Source organism: Macrotis lagotis, chromosome 7 (assembly GCF_037893015.1).
Source record: "Macrotis lagotis isolate mMagLag1 chromosome 7, bilby.v1.9.chrom.fasta, whole genome shotgun sequence".
NCBI classification, from domain to species: domain Eukaryota; kingdom Metazoa; phylum Chordata; class Mammalia; order Peramelemorphia; family Peramelidae; genus Macrotis; species Macrotis lagotis.
Window position 1 is genome coordinate 204,666,440 of NC_133664.1, and position 22,883 is coordinate 204,689,322.

The following is a 22,883-nucleotide window of genomic DNA, read 5'->3' on the forward strand; positions in this document are numbered from 1 at the left end:
ATTTCCCTTCACAAACTCTCTGTTCCAGCCAAACTGTCCTACTAGCTGATCCCAGAATTTAATATTCTATTTCCTGCCTTCTTGCACTCATCAAAGATGACCCCCATGACTGAAGGACAGCTTGGTGCTACAGTGGACAGAACACTGGACTTGGAGTCAGGAGGACATGAGTTCAAATCCAGCCTCAGACAATTGCCACTTACTAGCTGTGACCTTGGGCAAGTCACTTAGCCCTGCTTGCTTTGCATCCAGGGCCATCTCTAGTTGTTCTTGATTCCTATCTGGCCACTGGATCCAGATGACTCTGGAGGAGAAAGTAAGGTTGGTGACTTAGCACATTCATTCAAATTCACATGTGCTTGTCATGACATCATCTCCTCCTTGATTTCATGGTCTTCTTTGAGGATGAAGGACAAACATCATTCTCCATGACTAGAATACACTTACTCTTGATCTCTACCTCTCAGAATCTTTGTCTTCTAAGAAAAACAATTCAAGTGTCACCATTTTTCATGGTCTTCCCTTCTACCCCATTTCACTCTATAGTTGTAGGTACTCTCTTCAGTTTTTCTTGTACTTAACACTTACTTAGACTTTTGATGCACCCCCAAATGAAATGCAAGTTGTTTTAGGGCGGGGCTATCTATTTTTGTCATTGCATCCCCAGGACCTAGCTCAGTGTTTTGCATGTAGTAGTCACTTAAGAAATGTTCATAAAAGGGGCAGCTAAGGTGGCACAGTGGATAGAGTACTGGCCCTGGAGTCAGGAGAACCTGAGTTCAACTCTGGTCTCAGACAACTATTACTTACTTAGCTGTGTAACCTTGGGAAGGCACTTAATCCTATTGCTTGCAAACACCCCCCCCCCCAAAAAAAGAAAAGAAATATTCATATAATACTATCCAGTCAATTCTCAACTAAATCAGATCAAGTGGTTTGCTCTTCAAAGCTGGTTCCTCAACAGACTTAGCTACAACAACTATGATAGACTCTACTCTCCACTCATGGATCACTGGTAGCTCTTCCAACTTTTTGAAGTTCAAAAAAATCATTCTGTATATAACACTTATTAACCTTGGATCAGGAAAGATATCAAAGACAAAAGAAACAAAACACCATGTGTTCATAATCACATGATGATCAGATGCATAAAGAATTTTACCACCTAGAATGTTTCATCATTTCTCCCTTCTTACTTGAGAGTAGAGAGAGTAGTGGAGGGGGTATGGGTGAGGAGGGGAGGGGAGGGAGTATATGGGGAAATGAGTTCCTCCATTTAAATCTTTTATGTGAATCCACAGCTCCAGCTCAGCAGCCAATTAAAAGGCTTTTTAGTTACCATGCTAGTCACAGAATACCTATGCTCTGAATCAGGTATAGGGCACTATGATAACCACTACAGATTATCACCCATTTCTAGAAGGAGGCTCTACTTAAAAGGTAGCAAATACCGTACATACTTTAAGGACTGAGTTTTCATTGTCCAATCATCCAATACATTTGTATTATTGAATTTGTCCCAAATTGAGTCCACCAAGATCTTCTCAAAGTTATCCAGGAAAGTGGCTTCACCATATTGGTTCTGTACTGTGAACAGAAGATCTTAGATTACTGTTCCAAAGGAGGTACAAATCTCATCCAGTGACCAAAATCCTACTGCCACCAATTTTTGTAGGTCCAGTAAGCTAAGAATTTTTTACATATTTAAATACTTTAAAGCATTATTTAAAAATGTAAAAACCATTCTTAGTTCTTAGACCTTACAAAAAACATATCAGGCAGGGTTTGGTTTTAGGGCAATAGCTCTATTTCTAATCCATATCCTTGTCATAACTATGAAAGACAGCACAAGCAGCAGAGAATCAGTCCATACTTTCTTGCATCTCAGTTTCAGAGGCTGCACTGAGTGCACAATCATCTGCAAACAGAAGATCATACACTAATACTCCCTCCACTTTGGTCTTGACTTGTAACCTTTTCAAGTTGAAGAATTTACCATCAATGTAGTAGCTAATTTTGAGGCCATGTTCATCATCCTCATTGAAGGCATTTGATAACATGGGAGTAAGGACATATTCTTGTTTCACTCCATTGGTGACTAGGAAGTCTCAAGAATACAGTCCGCATGCATGCCATCATGAAATTGATGTATAATACTGATGAACTTCTCCAGGCAACCAAATTTTGACATAATTTTCCATAAACTCTCACAACTGATGGTTGCAAAGGCCTTGCTCACATCTACAAATGTTGTCTACAGACTCTGTTCTGTTTCTGGCATTTTTCCTGGAGTTGTCGAGCAACATACAACCTATCAACTGTTCCTCCTTTCTGAAGCCACACTGGCATCTTCCAGCTTAAGGATCAGCCTATTGAGAGGGACCCTGGCAAGAATCTTACCAGCAATGACAAATGTCCCTGTGATTGTCACAGGACAATCTATTCCCTTTACCTTTATAGAGATGGACAATGGTGGCATCCTTGAATTCTTGAGGGATAACCTCTTCATGCCATATAACTTGGCAAATTTGCAGATGATTGTGCACTTAATGTAGCTTCTGAAACTGAGATGTAACAAAATATAGATTGATTCTCTGCTGTTTGTGCTAATTTTAGTCTAACAATTAGCACCAAGAAAACACAGGTGCTCTATCAGCCAGCATCACAACCATCCATATGTGGAACCATTGATTTCAGCAAAGAGAGAAGTTTTGAGTAATGTGGATAAATTTACTTAACTTGGCAGAGTCCTTTCCAAGGAGGTACACATTGACAATGAAGTTGAGATACTCTTTGCCAGAGCTAACTCAGTATTGGGAAGTTCCAAAAGAAAGTATGGGAGAGTAGAGGTAATAGACTGACTAACAAATTGAAGGTCTACAGAGCTATTGTACTGTATTCATTTCTATAAGCCTGTGAAACCTAGACAGTCTACCAGCACCATGTCAAGAAACTGAATCAAGTACTAAGTGGCACAGGATAGAGCATCAGCCCTGGAGTCAGGAGTACCTACCTGAGTTCAAATCCCACCTCAGACACTTAATAATTACCTAGCTGTGTGGCCTTGGGCAAGTCACTTAACCCCCTTTGCCTTGCAAAAATCCAAAAAAAAAAAAAAAAACCTAAATCGCTTCCATTTGAATTGTCTTAGGAAGATTCTGAAGATCACTTGGCAGAAGAAGATACCAGACATTGAGGTTCTTTCTTGAGTTAAACTGCCTAGCATTCCAACATGACTACAGAGAGTGAAACTGCAATCCAGTTAGAATGCCAGAAAAAAAATTGCCAAAAAAACTATTTTATGGAGAACTCACACAGGGAAAGCACTCACAAGGGGGTCAGAAGAACCAATACTGAGATACCCTGAAAGTCTCATTGAAGAATTCTAGAATTGATTGTACAGCTTGGGAGACACTGGCACGGGACTGCCCAGAATGGTGTGCCCTCATCAGAGAGGGTGCTGCACTGTATGAGGAAGGCAAAATTGAAGCAGCTAAAAGGAAATGTGACATACATAATTTTAGACTACCCACCTCAGGGGTTCAGAAGGACTATTTGTGGCATACCTATGGCAGAGCATTCCTAGTTCGTATTTGTCTGATCAGTCACAGTCAAACACACTATAATTTGGCTCAAACATAGCGATGTCAATTTGGTCTTCTTCAATAACAAAGGACAAGAACCAACCATGGAAGACAGTCATAAACTTCTAAATACCTCCATGAAGTCCTCAAAAATCTACTAATGGATGACTGTGCTATTTCAAATATATATATATATATATATATATATATATATATATATATATATATATGGATAATTTTGAGAGCAGAAATCTCATCTTTGGTTGTTGAGAAAATTTTGTGGGGTTTCAGGTAAAATTGTATGAGAATTAGAAAAGTTTATTTGAGTACCTTAAAAAGGTGTGCTGAAGGGCTCACTGGTCAGGATAAAGATGAAATAGGGGCTGATCTTGTGTGCTCCTGTCTGAGCATTATCAATTGTCCTCTCATGCTGATATTTTCTAAAAGGTTCATTTTATTCACATTTCTAAATTGTACTTTTTTTCTAGCTGTGTCAGGAGTAAAAGGAATATGTTCTCTCAGAGCTACCATTTTTTCCATTGGCTCTGGAATCAATCATTGGTATTATCCCACATAGTAGGATAAGGAGAAAAGATAGGTTATATAATGATACTGGAGGATAGCAGTGAGGGTGATGATGAAGACAGTTAATCCAAAAAAGCATTGTTTCCAAAAATGGTAAACACAAAATTTAATAGATGGTAAATAAATAAAATCAGTAAATGGAAAGATCATTTTTTTTTTGTGAGGTGAAAAGAACCATGCTAGAGGTATTAAATTCCCTTCCTCAGAAACTTTGTTACATGTATCTACACTAGTACTGCTACTCAGTTCTACCCCCCAAAACTCATATATTCACTTTACTCTTTGTCGTGAAGAAACAATGTAAATAATCCAATCTAATAATCTCTCTGAGCATTTTTAAAAGAGTCTGAGACTCGAAGTAAAAAAAAAAAGAAAATAACTTTACAATTTGATTCATTTAGTCTATCTGGCTCATTTTCCTAAAGAAATTGTGATATATTTACACAAAAGTGAGCATAATATTAGGAGGGGATGGGATAACATATTTTAACATGATTTATAATATTGGCTGACTTTATGATGTGCATGAAATGTGTTGAGATATATCTGTATACCCAGTTCTGTAAAGGCACTGATTTATTTATGTTAAGGATACAAATTTTGTCTCAACTCAAGGAAACATTTCCTAATAGTTAACCCACAATGGACTGGGTCAACCTCCAGGATTGTGAATTTCTTTCCATTAAAGGTCTTTAAGCAGAGGTTATATAATAACCCTGTCCTGAGTTGTAGAAGAGTTCCATGATTTGATTACATATTGAATTAGATAACCTCTGATGCTGTTTTAAAAGTAGATTTTCTTCAATATAGAACAAGCCAAAATGGCATATTTCATATATTTTACAATGCTCTATTGAATGGCTTTTACTTTTTAAAAAATGTTCTGTTAAATAACAAAGTTACTTTCAGAGGACAAAACAATAAGCCAAGTGTGGCTTTTTAAAAATAATATGTGAAAAAAGGATGCCTTCAGTTGGGGGCCTGAATTTTAGCAAATTTTTGCAAAACAATTTTCCCAAAATGTATATGCTTACAATTATCTTAACAAGTGATTAGAGATCAGCCAAGCCTGATTTTTGACAGTGAGATAGTCCAAATGATGCCAAAAGAATACTTTTCTCAAAGTTTATTGTATTTAAATTTTAATTCAACCATTCACTAAAATACTAGTACTTCCTATAGACAATAGTTGCCATTTTAATTAAAGAAAATAAAATTATTATTCGGTTTTTTATAAATAAAATACTAAGCTTAAAATATCTAGATATTCCAGATATCAAATCATGAAATCTATCTGAATAAGAATCTATTTCTCATGTTCTTTACAGGATTATTTTGTGAAGCTAATGCTTTCATCCATTTGTACTTTTTTAAATTGCTTTTCTAGGTTAGAAGTGATGGGGGATGGGATGAGTTAAGTTTGCAGTCTCCATATTAATTCTTGGGGTCTTTTCAGGGTACAGGGTCAGTAACAATCCAGTAGTGAAAGGGCCCATTAGGTAAATTTGGCTCTAAGAATGTTAATTGAAAGTCCCCTTCATCCATTAAATCCTTTTCTCTCTGCCTTTCTTCAGTTGCTGGGGTCCCATGGTGACCATCATTGAAAGAAATCATCCTCTTCAGTAGTTACACAACACCATGGCAACTGGGACATCAGCTGAGCTGCATGGATGCTAAATACACAGCTAGAGGCTTCCTTTCTACTTTGTAAATCCTACTTTCTTTGAGGCCCTAGGGAAGAGGATAACGATTCATAAATATGCACAAGAACACATCTGTTCATATTTACATAATTATAAATGCATACATATATATATATACAGGAATATAGGTGTAAATCTAGTATGATATCTATCCTCTATAAAACCTCCCCTGCCCTGCAATCCAGATATTCTAAAAGTTTCAACAGGAAAATGCAGGGGTGGAGTTGATTGGGGAGCAAAGCAGAGGAGGAGTGACCCTTGTTTCAAAGGGAAATGAAGCACATTGTGTTGCATAATCAATCAGTTAATGGAAGGAGATATATATATATATATATATATATATATATATATATATATATATATATATATATATATATTCTGACTTGTGATTACTCCCAGGGCAATAAACTATATTTCACCAAAGGGTGAAATCAATTAATTCTTTAATCACCTCTGGGGCAGGTGGAACAATGCTGTCCTTGGTGCTGAAGATATTGTCCTTGGGGTAAGAATGTTCTGAGACAAGTTCAAGGAATATCCTCTCTGAAGTCAGAGTAACTATTCTCTTCAATGACCAGATACATTTTCTTGGTAATTAGAGAGTAAGATGGAATAATGATGGGGGAGAAAGTACTATTTTCATCCCTAACCTGAAAATCTTGGAAAATTCAACTGAAAACCTGAGATGGAAAACAGAAAGGAAATGGGGCTTCCTTTGTCCCCTAGTAAATGCTCCTCTTTTCATGCAGTTTCTTGCCTAGAACCACCAATCTAGTTCAGATATTTCTGCTGCTGAAAGGGAGGGGGTAGGGAGATGGTTAGATTCTTCCACTAAGCCACATGATCGATTTCCCATGTGACACATTCCAGAGCCCTGGAAAGAAAAAAGGGAGGGGCATAAAGAGTGAGGATGGGGGCGGGAGGATGGTTTAGTAGTCAACCCTGCAAAACGTCATCCTGTCTCTATACCAGGAAGCAGGCAATGAGCCAGGGGAAAGCAGAGAATAGACATGAATATGCTCCAAAGCTTCTCCTGTGATCTGTGGTTTTTTTCTAGATTCTTGTTCCAGGGGAATTACTGGCAGAGAGCACGCAAAGAGAAGACATCTGAGATCAGGTCATGAGCAAGGTAGGTGATAGGTACCCTGCACAAAAGAAGGGATTAAAATCTGTTTCAGCCAACACAGTGTGTTTTTCCCCCTCCAGGACCTCCTTGGATCCTGGTTAGGGTCTTTTAGACTAGAGATTTTATGTAAAACATTCAATAAATGAAGAAAGGTTTCTGTTGAGAGGAAATTTGACAGAGATTTTATGTGGAAAATTGATCACTTGAAAGAACTGGTTTTCAATGAATCCTAGGAGATATGCATGTGGGGGAGAGGGGACAGAATCACGTTAATAAAACCTAATTTTGTCTGCAGTAAAATTCAGAATCATCCTTTTTAATCTACTCAAAACATGATGTTCTCAAAGAATATTGAGGAAGTTTAGAGTATTTAGGCAGATGTGCCTTGTGAACCTTGTCAGGTTTCTCTAATAAGAGGTCTGATACTTTAGGCCAACTCTGAAAGGAAAATTAGAATCTGAAACATTAGGGTAATATGACTAAAGAGATCACTTAGTTTTCAGAGGTGGAGAGGCTATTTGCAACAAGAATCTCTTATAGTGAAATGGAGAATGTAATAATCACCAGATTACTTCAAATAATATAAAGTGCATTTGACCAATTCAGGATTTATAACTGATTTATGAACTGCTAAAAAAATGCCTAGAGCAGTTTATAGAATGGATTATATGTCTTGTTAATTATCCCCAGGTGGTTGCTTACATAGCCCTAATCACCTAATAATTGGCAACTTATTCCTTCCTTTTGCTTGGTGTTCCCCTGACCTGGGAACCTTTTACCATGGTACCATGGTAACAAAGTGCTCTAAAAAAAGTCTAGGAAAAAGTAAAGCTGAGACTAGAACTTAAGTTATCTTTCTCAAGCCAAAAATAATTATGAAATGTCCACAATATGCCAGGAAATATGCTGGGCACTGGGAATAAAAATGCAATGAGATAATCACTCTGGACATTAAGGTTACATTCTAATGGAAATGAGAGTAAATATATAGAAAAAATATGTGCAGAATAAATCCAGACAAATACAAAATATTAGACAATTGTGTAGCCACTGGCTACTTGAGTTCAGACTCAGGAAAGCAAGGGTGGAAATAAAATAAAAATTCATTTAAAAGGTTACAAGACATAGGAAGGGGGGGAAGAGAGAGAGAGAGAGAGAGAGAGAGAGAGAGAGAGAGAGAGAGAGAGAGAGAGAGAGAGAGAGCACGAGCAGCCAATCAACAATGGCTGGGCCACAGGTCCACAGGTCAGAGAAGACTGGCGGCCCTGAGCTCTAGTCCAACCCAGGTTTTTCGGTCTTGCCTCTCATCCAGAGGCAAAAGGTGAATTCCCTTCCCCTACACTGGACCTGGAATTAGGTAGAGGGTAAAGCCTAAGGAGATCAGGATACAAATTTAAACCTTAAACAATGAATCAATGGTAATGGGGATCTCCACCCAATCTGAGGAGATTACAAATTGTTTGTTACAATCAATTCTCTTACTTCTAAATCAATTTACATTTCCACCTAATTTCTACATTCAGAATTCTCTTCTTCTTTCCCCTGCATCAGCTGGGGAGGGAAACCATAGCAGTTGGGGGAATCAGCAAAGGCTTCATGTAGAAGGTGATACTTATTTTGTATATCTTGAAGAAAGAGAGGGATTCCATGAGGGAGAGAGACAAGGTTGAGCATTCTAGGCAGGAAATGCCCATGCAGAGGCTTAAAGACTGGAGTTGGAGGCCCCTGTGTGAAGAACAAAGAGTTCAGTTTGCCTGAAAAGAAGAATGTTGGAGTGGGAGAAATCCCACTGAGGCTGGAAAAATAGGACTGAGCCAGATTTTGAAGGGCTTTAGCAACTAAACAGAGGAATTTATATTTAATTTTAGTCAATAAGGAACAAATGAAGTTGATTAAGTAAGGGAGTGACACATTCAAAATTGTATTTAAAGAAAATTACTTTGGCAACAATGTATAGGATGGACCGGAGTGGTGAGAGACAGGAGAAAGAGGAGACTATTGCAATAGCACAGATGAGAAGGGATGAGAGCCTGAACTAAGATGGCAGGTTTTTTTCCTAGTAAAGAGAAGAGTTGTATGCAAAAGATGCTTTAGAAATAGAACAAAAACATTTAATAATTGATTGAATAGGTGATCTAAGGGAGAGTGAGGGGGTAGAGCAGCTAGATGTGCAGTGGATAGAGTGCTGTGCTTGGATTCAGGGAGACCTGAGTTTAAATTTGGTATCAGACTCTAACTGGCTTTCTGTCTTAATTTCCTCATCTCAGAGTTGTTGAAAGATCATGAGATTATCATTGTAAAATAATTAGCACAGAGCCTGCCACATAGTAAGTGCTTTATAAATATTAGTTATAATTAATGCTGAGATTATAAGCTTGGGAGACTGGGAGGATGGTTGTACCTAATAGAAAAATTGTTAAGTTTGGAAGAAGAAAGAATATAGAAGGGTAGGGTGGAGATAATACACTCAATTTAGGATGTATTGAATTTGAGAATCTCTGAGACATTTAATGCAATCTTTTAAAACCATTTCCTTTTAAAGTCCAGGTAATAACTAAATTTTCAGTAAGGGTACTGGTTTCTAAGCTACTATCTAGCATTTCAGTTTGTTGTTCAACCATTCAACCTCAAATGCAAATTCCTCTGTTTGGCATTTAGAGTCTTTCACACACTGCTCTGACCTACCTTTCCAGTCCTTTTACTACACTTAACACAGTCAGAGACACTGTAAATTTGTCTCAAATATAGTGATGTCATTTTGGTCATCTTCAATGACAATAGACAAGAACCATTATACTTAACACATCCCAAGGTCCAGAAAATTGACCTCTTCCGGTTTCTCATATACAGTATTCCACCCTTTCATTACCTTTTTATACTGGCTATCTCCTGTGCCAGGAATGCACACCCTCCTCACTCCTATCTCTTAGAATCCCCATTTACTTTAACAAACTCAGCTCAAGTGACATCCCCTAGAGGAAATCTTTCCCGATCCCCTAGATGTTAGTGTTTCCTTTCTGCCAAAACTTTTTAACCTAGCATTTTTTTTGCATCAGTACATTTTATCCATAATTTTTTGAATATATTGTCTCCCCTGCTGGGGGAACCTAAGCTTCTTAATTACAAGAAACTTTTCATTTTTGTCTTTTTAAGCCCAGAATCTATCAGGTGCTTATCCATAGTGGATAACTGATTGTTGGTACTCCCAGACTTTTGTAAAAGACTTAAGCCATATACCATCCCCCTCAATAAAACTGAATTTTCCTGACTGTCCATAGAAGTTATGGTTTGTGTTGGGCTTATCATTATTATTACCATTTATAACTATTATTATTATAATCATTGCTATTGAGCAAAACAAGTAGATTTACATACAAAGGGAAAAGGAATGGATCAAACCTCAAGTTACATGAGATTCTGTACCAGATCAGTCTCTAGGATGCTATGTTTCTAGCTTTCCTAAAAGGACCCTTACTCTAAAGCAGTTCTTACTTGTGCCATGGACCCTTTGGCTATCTGATGAAGTCTTTGAATACTTTCTCAGAATAAAGACATAAAATATGAAGAATTTTGAAAAAATCAATTATTTTGAAATAGTTGTCATATAGCTATAAACACAAACACACACACAAGTTCACATGTGGAGTAGAACAATGAAAACTAAATTTGTCTTTTAAATAATTTTGCCCAAAGATCATCCTCTTGCCCCAAATGAATATCTTTCTCTTTCTAGTACCCTTTCTATAATTTGTTTCTCAGATATTTGTCTCATACTTTATTCTAAAATTTACCAGTTAATCTGAGAATTTCAGAGCTGTAAGGGGCATCAATGGCTATCTAGTCCAACCCATACCTGAAAATGAATTCCCTTTATAGCAAACTCAAAAAGACATTCAATGAAGGCAGTCCAGTAACTGCTATTTGCAATTTCTACTCGTTACTTTTCTAGTCCTGTTCTCTAGAACCAAACAGAACAATCTGACCCTTCAAGTGATAACATGTGGCCAATGACACAAGGTCTTTCATCATTCTGGGAACCCCCTTTGGACTGCTTCTAGATTTTAATGTCCTTTCAAAACTGTGTGACTTGACTTGAACACAACCCTTTACCTGGAAGCAACATGGTATGGTAAAAAGAGAATTAGATTTGAATTCTAAAAGACCTCGACTCAAATCTCACCACTACCCCTACCACCCTTTGTGGAAATCATCTAACTTCTCTGGGACTCAGTTTGCTCATTTGCAAAATAAGAAAGGTTGGACTATGGATCTCTAAGTTCCCTTCCAATTCCGAATCTAAAATTCTATGACCAGGGCAGAATATAGCCTCCTAATTTCCTCCTAATTCCTATAAGCAATTCCTCTTAATTTTAGCCTAAAATTGATTCAACTTTTTGACTGCCATAGTGCAATATAAACTCAGACTGAACTTTCAATCCAAGCAATAACTTAGTCAACAAGCTACATGCTTCCACTATACTAAAAATTGAATCTACAATGAAAAAAGGAAAATAATCCCTGCCCACATGGAATTTACATTCTAATGAAGTAAACAACATACATACATACATACATATACATATATATATATATATCCCCAGATTTTTTCATACAAACTTTTTGCATATATCTCACCATACCATACCTACTTTTTGTTATTTGTGAAATTGATTTTTTTATCCCAAGGGTAAGGCTGCTATTAAATTTCAAATTACATTTGACCCAGTGTTCTAGCGTATCTTTTTGGATCTTTCGTCTTAGCTCTCTCTCAGTTTTGTGTTATTTGCAGATTTGATAAGCGTGCCTTCTATGCCTTGACTGATTAAGATCATTGATTAAAGTGTTAAATATACATAAATATTTATTGAACAAGGCATGAACTGTCAAATCTGCTATTTCCACCAAACAAGTTGAAATCTAGCTCAAGGGAAACTTGAAGAGTATTTGGCAGACACTATCTGTAAAGTAAAAATCACCAAATCCAAGGATGAGTACCCAGCACAGTGCCCTGCATACAATGTATGTGGACTGCGGGGGGGGGGGGGGGGTTAGTGAGTAAGGATGGCAAATATTTGTTGAATAAAAATTTCACTGTGAATTAAGGCAAATTATCTGGATGAACACTCAATGAATTCTATACAACCAAAAATATCTGACAACAAAGACATGAGTAGCTTCTAATACAACATACTCCTTGAACACAGGAGTTATTCAGGGAAAGTTTAATAAAAGAAAAAAATATTTAAAAAGGGGTCAAGTCCACAGGATTAAATGATTGCAACTATGAGAAATTGGGTTTTTGGGGGTTTTTCTATATATCTGTAGGAATAGAGGAATAAAAGAGATAGACTCATAGATTCTCAGAATTATAAGGTACCTAGAAGAATTTACCAGTTCAAATTTGTACCTAATGTGTAAATTCCTTATATAAAAACTCTCAAATATCATAATGTAGCTTTTTCTGGAATGTCTCAACTGATGGAAAGCTCACAAAGCTAACTAAATTAAAGTTCATTTCTGAATATCTGCAATAATTAGTTTATTCTTTCTTATATGAACCTATGAATGAATGAGTGAATCCAATGAATGAATGAATACAACACAAATAGGGGAACTGTGGTTAAGGAAGGGCAAAATCACATGTATGATGAGACAAGCCACAGGGAATAATGAGACTTTTCTAGAAACAATGAAGATAATTTTTGTAAAAAGTACTTAGCACATGGTAAATGGTATATAAATACTTATTCCCTTCCCTTTACTCCTAATAGTAGAATCACTATTCATAGAACAATAGATGGAAAGGGACATGGTAGAGAGGGAAGAATATTTGTGCTGGCACAGAAGAAAAACAGTATGACTTAGTACCTGGTTCTAAGCAGATGAAATGACCTCTCACCAATGAACAAGGTTCATTCTAAAACAGTTCAGGTTCTCATGATTCTGCTTCTCTGATCATCTAGCTTGGTGAGTCAGGAAATCTGAATTCATATTTAAACTCTAACCACATCACTACCCTGAGCCTTAGTTTCCTCATCATTAAATGCCCATTAAATTCGAGCTTCAATTATTTCATTTCTCAGTTAGTAAAACTAGTAATTGTTCTCTGCTAAATCATACAGTAAAATACAACCCAACCCCCTTTTAAAAAAAAAGTTGGTTTTAGAAGAGATTGTTTTCCTCCAGCCTGATTTTTTTTTACTAGGTAATAGAGGCCATTCTTTGCTTCATTTTTTACCTAGTGATTCTGAATGGATATTACTCAAATTGAGACCTAGAAAAGATCTTAGCTTTCAAAAACCCACATCTCCCTCATTCTCATTGCATTCCAGGCCATCTCCAGTCGTCCTGATCTATCTCTTGCCACTTTGTACCCAGATGGTTCTCTGGAGGACAGTGAGACTGGTGACTTTCCACAACCCTCTTCACTTAAATCCAATTCACTTGCAAGTCATGATTTCACCTTCCTGATGTCATGGTTTTCTTCCAGAATGAAGGACAAACAACAACAACTCACTAGGCTAGCAGGTTATAATTAGGATATTAATGGATGTAGTTGTTTTATTTCTAGGGCTTCAATGAGACATACAGATGAACACTGTAGCAAATTGAATCAACTAAGGCAGTTGGTATAGTAGAAAGAGCATTAGGCTTCAAGTTGGAAGGTCTGGGTTCCGGCTCCAAATCTGCTGTCTATTAGCCATGTGAATGTGGGTAAATCATTTTCTTTAGCTTCAGTTTCCTCAAAAGTCAAAGGGGATTAGATGCTTTTGCACCTCTTCACACAGATTGTTTTGAGGAAAGTTTACTTTGTAAACTTAAAAGCATATAAATATGATCTGTTATTTAAGAGAAGGTTCAACTATATCTACTATATAATATTTATATAGTTGCCATAATTTCCTGGTACAAATAGGACATAGCCAGGAAATATGACCAAACTTTGAGATGAAACCTAAACCTAAATTCAAATCTGATTTTAAACACTTGCTAACCCTGTGACCTCAACAAACCAATTTTCTCATCTTCTAAAACAGAAATAGTAATAGCATCTTTCCCCCAAGATTATTGTGAGGTTTAAATGAGATAATAAAGTTTATAGAGTGATTTGCAAAACTTAAAGCACCACATAAAATCTAGCTATTATCATCATTATACTTGACCTTTGAGTCTCATTTAAATTCTACTTCCTCCAGATTTCTTGCTACAATGCTAGAAGTTAACATTGAAAATGTGCCTATCTATCTCTCTGACCTAGTAACCAAACTAGATCCAACAATATGACCAAAAACAACAAGCCGTAGTAGAAAAGGTAGTTCTTATGAGTAAGTTGGAAAATACTAAAAGACATGCCCAAAACTATGTCTCCCCATTCTAAATATAATACCTAGCATTAGATTTATTCTTTTGAGTCAAGATATTCGTTTCAGAAGGTTCTTGTTACATAGGAAGGATAACTTCTTTAAAACACATTATTACTCATTCCTTAACAGAACTTGCTATATCAAATTAGTCAATATAAAAAAAGCAGGAGTCTAAGAGAATGGGTAACAGAAAAGAGAAATTTTGGTAGGAAGAAAGACATTGAGAAAGGACTAGAACATGGACTTCTGCTAAAGAAGAACAAACCTGGATAAATTGTTATGAAAACCTGAGAGAGATTCTGGGAGTCATAGAAAAGGGGGGTAAGGAAGCTTAAAGAAGAGAAGTATGGGAAGAGGGGAAGCAAAAAATATATTTGATATCCTGAAATTTTGCTTTGGGCTAGGCCTACAACACAACATAAGCTTAATGGATTGATCAATGTGAGAGGAAGATAAAGAGAAACTCTCCTCTTTATTCTAAGGAGAAAATGATACATTTAAACCAAGACTCACAAACCATAGAACTCTTGCAGGAACTTTTAATGGCCTGGAGATCTTAGTTGTTTTTTGAATATGCCGAATTGGAGTATCTAGTAATAGATATAGATGGTTCCAAAGAAAAACACAAATGCCAAAAGTAATATGCCTTTGGTGACATCATCATGCTGCTCTTTACTATGCATCTCCTGAGTTGTTCTCTGATGAACAAATGTTCAAAAACATCTCTTCTGGGTAGGTCACCTGGATTGCTCGCTGCTACCATCTACTGGTTTTCATTTGTATTGCAGCTTCTTTTGTGAGTTGTGGCCTAGTTAGAACCTCAATTCTGCAAAATTCCATGGCCTCAAAGACTTTATCTCTTGATATTCAGACTAGAGTCAGCTATACCCAGCCAGGTTCCCAGAAAAGCTTGTAGAAAAACCTTGTCTTTTAAATTTCCTATTTCTCCTCTGTTGCCAATAATAATAGTGTTTATCTAACTTTGCAAAATGGTATACATATGTTATCTTATTTGATCCTCATAATGACTCAAAAGGTAAGTGCTTATTATTATCCCCATTTTAAGGTAAGGAAACTAAGACTGAAAGATTAAGTTTCTTGCTTAGGGTGATACAATTAGTGTCTAAGGCATGATTTAAATTCATATCTTCCTGGCTACAAATTCAGCATTTAACCATTATATCATTTAGTTGCTATTCCAAGTTAGTGGACAAAACCTCTGGATTTTCAATGGATTCATGTTTGAGTCCTGGTTCTTCCACTTACTATCTTATAATATTGTGTAAGCCACTTAATTTATCTAGGCTTTTCTATCTGTAAATTAAAAGGGTAGATTAGGATAACTCTAAGGTCTTCTATCTCTAACTCTATGATCCAATGAATTATATCTCTCAATCTATTATCTTTTTGTTTTGCTTCATTGGTACAAAACTGCTATTTTAATCATTGTATTGTCAGGAAATTATTTATTTCCTAATATACTTAACATATTTTCCAAATCATTCTTAAGGACTCTAAATAACAAAACCACAAATGACCTGTGTAAACTCAAAATTGCAAATAAGCTGGGAAGAAGAGAGACCTCCCCATCATGCCTCTTGAGTACCATCCAATTACAGGAGCTGAGCTAGGTGGAGAATACCAAAAAGGACCTTTGCCTAAATTCCCTCTAGCAACAGAAGAGTTGCCTTTCTCAATATATTTATAGATTAGGGAATTTGATAGTTTTAATGTATAAGCCAAAAAATTTAACTAAAGAGAAAAATAAATTATAACCTTCAAAACGACTAACAATAACAACTTTTTAGTTTAAAAATTTTTTCTAACATCCACACTCACATATCCAACTACTGATTGGACATCTTGAACTGTATGTCCTTTATCAACATATCCAAAATTGAATTATCTCTTCATCTCCCCTTCCCCACTACACCCTCACCAACTTTCCCCTTATTCCTAACTTCCCTACAAGGCTAACAGCATCCTCCCATTCACTCAAGTTTGCAACCTAGGAGTCTCTTGTCTGTCTCTTGTCTCTGTTTTTGTGTGTCTGTCTGTTTCTCTCTCTCTCTCTCTCTCTCTCTCTCTCTCTCTCTCTCTCTCTCTCTCGTCAATCTGTCCTGTCAGTTTTTGCCTTCATAGCCCCTTCTGTCCTCTGACACTGACACTTCCCTGGTTCTAGTCTTTACCACCTCATACCTGGACTACTTCAACAGTCTACTGGTTGGTCACCCTAATAAAAGGTTCTCCGCACTCCAATTCATCCTCCACTAAGATGTCAAATTCATCTTCTTAAATCATAGGTCTAATGATGTCAACCTACTGTTAAATCTACACCAGTGGCACCTCCAAGATCAAATATGAAATCCTCTGTTTGATGTTCAAAGCTATCTGGCCCCTTCCTACCTTCTCAATTTTCTTACACCTTTCTCATCTCCATATGCTTTGCTATCCAGTGGCAATGTCTTCCTTGCTGTTCCTCAAAAAAGACAATCCATCTGTCATCTCCTGATATTTTTACTTATGGTTCTTTATGCCTACAATTCTCTCCTTCCTCATCCCTACCTCCTGGCTTTTCTGCTTTCTCTCTCTACAAGAAGCTTTTGACAGCTTTTCTCTTAATGCTAGCTACTGTAGTGTAGCTGGTGGTAGTTTGACACCTGTTGCCTATACATTCTCCTGTCTCTCCCTCAGAATGCTTTGATGCATTCATCCCAAGGCAGTTAGATGACTCTGTGGATAGAGCCCTGGGTCTGTAGTAAGGAAGACCTGAGTTCAAATGTGACCACAGACACTTATCTGTATGTTCTCCTTAATCCACTGGAGGAGCAAAGAGCAAACCACTCTAGCATCTTTGCCTAGAAAACCCCATAGACAATATGGTCAACAGAGTCGGAAATGAATGAATGACTAAACAACAATAGAGATTCATATTGAATATAAATTTATATAAAACCTTTACTCATAGTTTTACCTTCATAACCTCTCTCACACAGACCCCCTTCTCTCCGAACTTGCTACTACCTGATGCAGACCCTCATCACCTCACACTTGAACTATTTCACTAGCATTAAAAGGACCTTAGAGATTATTTAGCCCAAGTCAGTAATCTTACAGAAAAAGTAATTGAAACCTGTTACATATATTTATGACTTTATGAAAATTTCTAGTGGGCTATACAGAGAGGTCATATTTTGTTAATTTGTTGTTTTTTGTTATATAAATGCTCATGAACAGCAAACATTGAGTAACAAATATCAAATATCTGCTTTTCAAAAAACTCCCTGAATTATGTGCACTGAAATAACTCTCTCCTTTTCCTCATTTCTGATTATCATGATAATTATAAATGCCTAGTTTCTATAATTCTATTACAATTATAAACTGTCTAACCAAGAATGGAGGGTCATCTAACAGCCAGTGATTAGGATGTAGAAGGTATTTTAATTCTCTGGGGTGTTTAGAAGTAAATTAAATGAGAATGTAACTTTAGTACTTGGTTTTTTTTCTCTTCCTCCCATCTTTTAGAGAGGAAACATGACATGCTGGCAGAGGTAAAGTGGGTTTATAAAGGAAAGCAGTGAATTATTTTTCAAAGGGCATTTTGTCTTCAAAGCTCTATCCTTCCTTTGGGAATCCTATTTCAGTGTACTTTAGTGAAAGAACACTGGGTTTTTCATCAGAAGACCTGGGTTTGAATCTTGATTCTAATATTCACTTAGTACTGAACAATGAGTGAATTACTTGAACTTTCTGAATGTGTTTCTTCATCTAGGAAATAGAGAAAACAGCATTTGCATTACCTACCTACAGAGATGTTATGAAGAGAGCTCTTTGTCAAGTGAATTATATCAATATGAATTGTTATTACTACTATTTAAACAGATGATGATGATGTTGTATTGATGATGATATGCTAGCCACCTAGAACCATATCACAAAGGAGTTTATTCAGTCCTCAGCAAACATGGTCCCAATTTCTTCCTTCTCCATCCTCCAATAAAATATGCTCTGTCTGTTCTCTATTCCCTTAGTTACTTCATTTATTTGGGATAGCAATGGTAGGGATAAAGCTATTAAATACACTTGATATGTTTTCTACAGGTAATAGTGCCTTAAACCTGCTTAAAATATCATGTGAGTCAAAGAATTTCAGAACTGAAAAGGAACATTTTATCAATAAGGAATCTTTGGACTGGAAAGGTTAAGTGACTTTATGAAAAGCAGAGAGACAGAAGTGGTACTAAAACCCAGCACTGTTAATTCATTGCCCTTCCCATTGTACCATCCTATCTCCCCTATATAATTTAAAGTCTTTAAAGAACTATTTTTCTTTTTAAAAATTTAAATTTAAGGGGCGGCTAGGTGGCGTAGTGGATAAAGCACCAGCCCTGGAGTCAGAAGTACCTGGGTTCAAATCCGGTCTCACTTAATAATTATCTAGCGGTGTGGCCTTGGGCAAGCCACTTAACCCCGTTTGCCTTGCAAAAACCTAAAAAAATTTTTTTAATTTATTATTTATTTTGATATTCTTTTCTTTTTAAATTTTTAGTACCAAACTTTCTCCCTTTATTCTACTCCTTTCCATATCCAATGAGAAAGCAAGTAATATGATTTAGATTATACATGTGAATCATGCAAAATATATTTCTATATTAAAACCATAAAAAAGTGAGAATATTATACTACAATTGGCATTCAGAATAAATCAGTTTTCTCTCTAGAGTTGGATATCATTTTTTCAACATGAGTATTTTGGAATTGTCTTGGATCATTCATAGCATCTCTAGTAAATGCCCCCTTCTCTCCTCTGACACTAACACTTTCCTGGTGCTGATCCTTACCACCTCATACCTAAAATACTCCTAGAGCCTGCTGGTTGGTCTCCCTGACACAAGCTTCTCCCCCAAATAGCCTTATTAAAGAATGATTTTTAATGCTGGTAGCTTCATGAATCATGGTAACCTTTTGTGTAGGGTAACTTTTTGCTATTTTCATATTATCCATTGAGCCAAACTTTCTAGTCTTTTAGGCAAAACTTTTTGGGGGCTTTGCCTAAATAATAATTAGGTCTCATATTCCTTCTTTGACTCTATGCAGAGTTATTTTCTCTTTCTTTTTCATGTGAATTACCTCCACAAGGGATAAACTGAAAATTGTGGGGGGATAGGGAGAAGTCACACAACTATGGTGTAGAGTCCAAAGAGTAACACTACCATGTTCTGCCATACTCCTCTGTCTCTCTCTCTCTCTCTCTCTCTCTCTCTCTCTCTCTCTCTCTCTCTCTCTGTCTCTGTCTCTGTCTCTGTCTCTAACTCTCTCTTTTTTCTCTCTCTCCATTTCCTTTCCTCTTCTCACTTCCTCTGCATCTCATCTTTCTTTTATCCTTTTTCTTTTTGGCAGCTATAGATTTGCTCAACCTAATTGATTGGTTGTTAACAGGATGGACTAAAGAGAACTCTAGCTAAGACACTTTTAGGTTACCGGATCCAAGTACCCTTGTCCATACGCTTGGATGATCTTATGATCCTCTATGTAGGCTCACACATGAATACATATATACCATTCCTATTCCTCTATCACTGGCCCTAAAATGTTTTCATGCCATAATCCTCTAAAGATTTTCCTTTCTCTATCTTGCATACTCACATACACACATGTGCACATACATACATACATACAAATACACATACATGCTGTTCCTTCTATGTTGTGGGTTCTCAAAGCCTCTGCTTTTTTAAACCTCTGTAACTCTCTTTAAAATTCAATATTTTAAAGTAAAGTAAATGCAGCAGAACAGCCTCCTTTGATGGTCTCATTACATCTGCCACTGCCTAATTCCAAGTCTGGAAGTAATACTGGACATTTTCTTGGCAAAGTGATTCATATTTAACTAATATGCTAACAGGATCATGTTTCCCTCAGCCTTTTACATAAAGTTTTTCACTGCAACTTCATGCTATAAGACTCTAATATATTATATTTAATACAGTGACAATCTAGTTCAGCTCCTCCTACCCCTAAAATCAAAATCCTAAAATTATTAATAATAATTATAAATATAATGCCTTACATCAAATATGACACCTGTGAAATAAAGGAAATTCTTGATTTTGGAAAGGAAACTAAGATAGAAACTACAGAAAACTTAGGATTTTTTACATTTGTCTATTATTGTCAATTCTCACATCTCTTCTTCCCATGGTCATTCTTTCCCTTTTTAAAGTAACTTTTCCACAATCTCTCCATCCTACAAGTTCTGTGTAAAGCTACCAGCTTTCTAAGAGTTTTACATGTAGCTAAGTAATTGTCAAGCTAGGCATAGAGTGCAGTGGGGGAACAGAGGCCATGGAAGATAGAATCAGGCCCTCAAGATGATGGAACTGAAAATACAAGAATCCAAAATTCTGACTGGATGCTGTTGACAACTACCTATAGTCTGCTAGGTGTCTTACAGAATGGAGACACCTTATTGAAGCTGCCTCATGATAAAGGGGTGTGTGTGTGTGTGTGTGTGTGTGTGTGTGTGTGTGTGTGTCTACAACACACAATGCAGCACACTTACTCTATATTGTCTTGTATTATTCTCTGTGATAGTCTTATCCCCCCATTTAGATGTACACTCCCTGAAGACAGGGAGCAAATCTTATAACTATTTTAAATCTTTCTTGGTACCTAGAATAGTGATAGATATGAAGCATACATTCAATAGACAACCTTAGGTGGAATATTATATATGTAATAGTGACTACTCTGACTGCCAGTGCCCAAATCTCATATAAGTGACATTCTACCCCTTCCCCAAAATTCTTCAATACTGTATATGTTTTTAAATAAATGTATTTTTCCAATAACATGTAAAGATAATTTTCAACATTCATATTTTTGTAAGGTTTTTAAGTTCCACATTTTCTCCCTCCTACCCATTCTCTAAAAAGAGTTTAGTTTATAATAAATAGTTGAGATATCTAAACTAACATAGTTTAGATATGTTTCTATATTAATTTCTAAATTTCTATATATTCTACATTTCTATATGTGTTTTATATATATATATATATATATATATATAGTGAAATAAGAATCAGAACAAAAAGGAAAAGAAACCATGAGAGAAAAAATATAAAAACAAATTTTAAAAATGGAAAATTATTTGTTTTGTTTTTCATTCAGATGCCACAGTTCCTTTTCTGGATGTGGATGGTATTTTCCATAACAAGTCCTTTAGAATTGTCTTTGATTATTGTACTGCTGAGAAGAGCAAGTCTCTCATGATTGATCATCATACAATGTTGCTGGTTAATGTGTACAATGTTCTAATTCTGCTCACTTCACTCGACATCAGTTCATACAAGTCTTTCTAGACTTTTCTGAAGTCCAGTCACTTATGATTTCTTATGAACAATAATATTCCATCACATTCATATACCACAATTTGTTCAGGGTTTCCTCAGTTTCCAATTCTTTGCCACTACAAAAAGAATTGTATAAATATTCTTGTATACGTGGGCTTTTTAACCCTTTCTTTTGAGTTCTTTGGAATACAGACTTCGTAGTGATATTGCTAGATTAAAGGATGTGCACAGTTTTATTGCCCTTTGGGCATAGTTCCAAATTGCTCTCCAGAAAAATTTGGATCAATGCACAACTTCACCAACAATGTTATGTTCTTCAGTACTCTTCAGGGGGTTTGGGAATGTCTAGTCTCTCTACCGTTGGCTTCAGCCCACCCTACCCCATACAGTGCTCCCCTTCCATTTATAGGGTTCCTCTGTACTCCAGTTCCATTTAATCATTAAGGGTCAGATTAACTTTTTGCAAAGGAATATTTACTTCTAAGGCTTAGAAAGGGCAAACATGCAAAGGAAGGCAAGAAGGGAGGGCAGGAAGGAATAAGAGAGACATGGAAGAAAGGAGAGAAAGGTGAAAGGAGGGAGGGAGGGAAGGAAGAGAGGAGGGAGAGCTAAAAGGAAAGGGAAAGAAAAAGAAGGTAGGATAGGAGGGGGGAAAGGAAGGCATGGAAGAAGAAGAGAACATCAGTGAAGCATTTAAAAGTACATAAATGAACAGAATGTTTAGAGGAAAACAGTTAAGCAGGATGGTTTTTAGGGGAAATATGCATGTTGAATTTAATATACATATATATATACAATTAAACCAGAAAATTGAAGAGGAAAAAAAAAGTAATTGAACTGGATTCAAATACAGAAATTCTAACTCCAGTGCTCATTCTACTATACTATGCTGCTTTCTTTTTTAATCTAAATTTTAAATAATAATATGGAATTTTCATATTCCATTTGAGTACTTTGATGACTTTCCCCCTCAGATCCAAACTGTAGAGTCTTTTCCTTTTTGGTTTAAAAGATTGACAGTTACCTTTTTTATAATTATAGGTTTACAACTGGAATTCAGATGCCATGTAGTTCCACTCTCTCATTTTCAAGGTGAGGAAGGTGTGATCTGAAGAAGTTGTGACTTTGTCAAGGTTATGTAGAAAGGAGTCTAAAAAGCAGGACTT

The 22,883-nt window shown here is 36.3% G+C and overlaps 1 protein-coding gene across 14 annotated transcripts in view; it reads left to right on the plus strand.

Moving 5' to 3' along the window:
- The window catches only part of GPR19 (G protein-coupled receptor 19), a 70,813-nt gene that overhangs the window by 25,337 nt on the left and 22,593 nt on the right, over positions 1-22,883 (plus strand). For 5 of the 14 annotated variants that reach the window (XR_012470189.1, XR_012470191.1, XR_012470193.1 and 2 more), the window contains 2 exons: positions 5,744-5,876; positions 6,930-7,001. The gene's annotated coding sequence lies outside the window, so the exon portion shown is untranslated. Of the gene's footprint in view, positions 1-5,743; positions 5,877-6,260; positions 7,002-13,330; positions 13,527-22,758; positions 22,810-22,883 lie in introns of those variants that run through there. The other 9 variants (XR_012470190.1, XR_012470187.1, XR_012470188.1 and 6 more) reach the window with 7 other exon arrangements.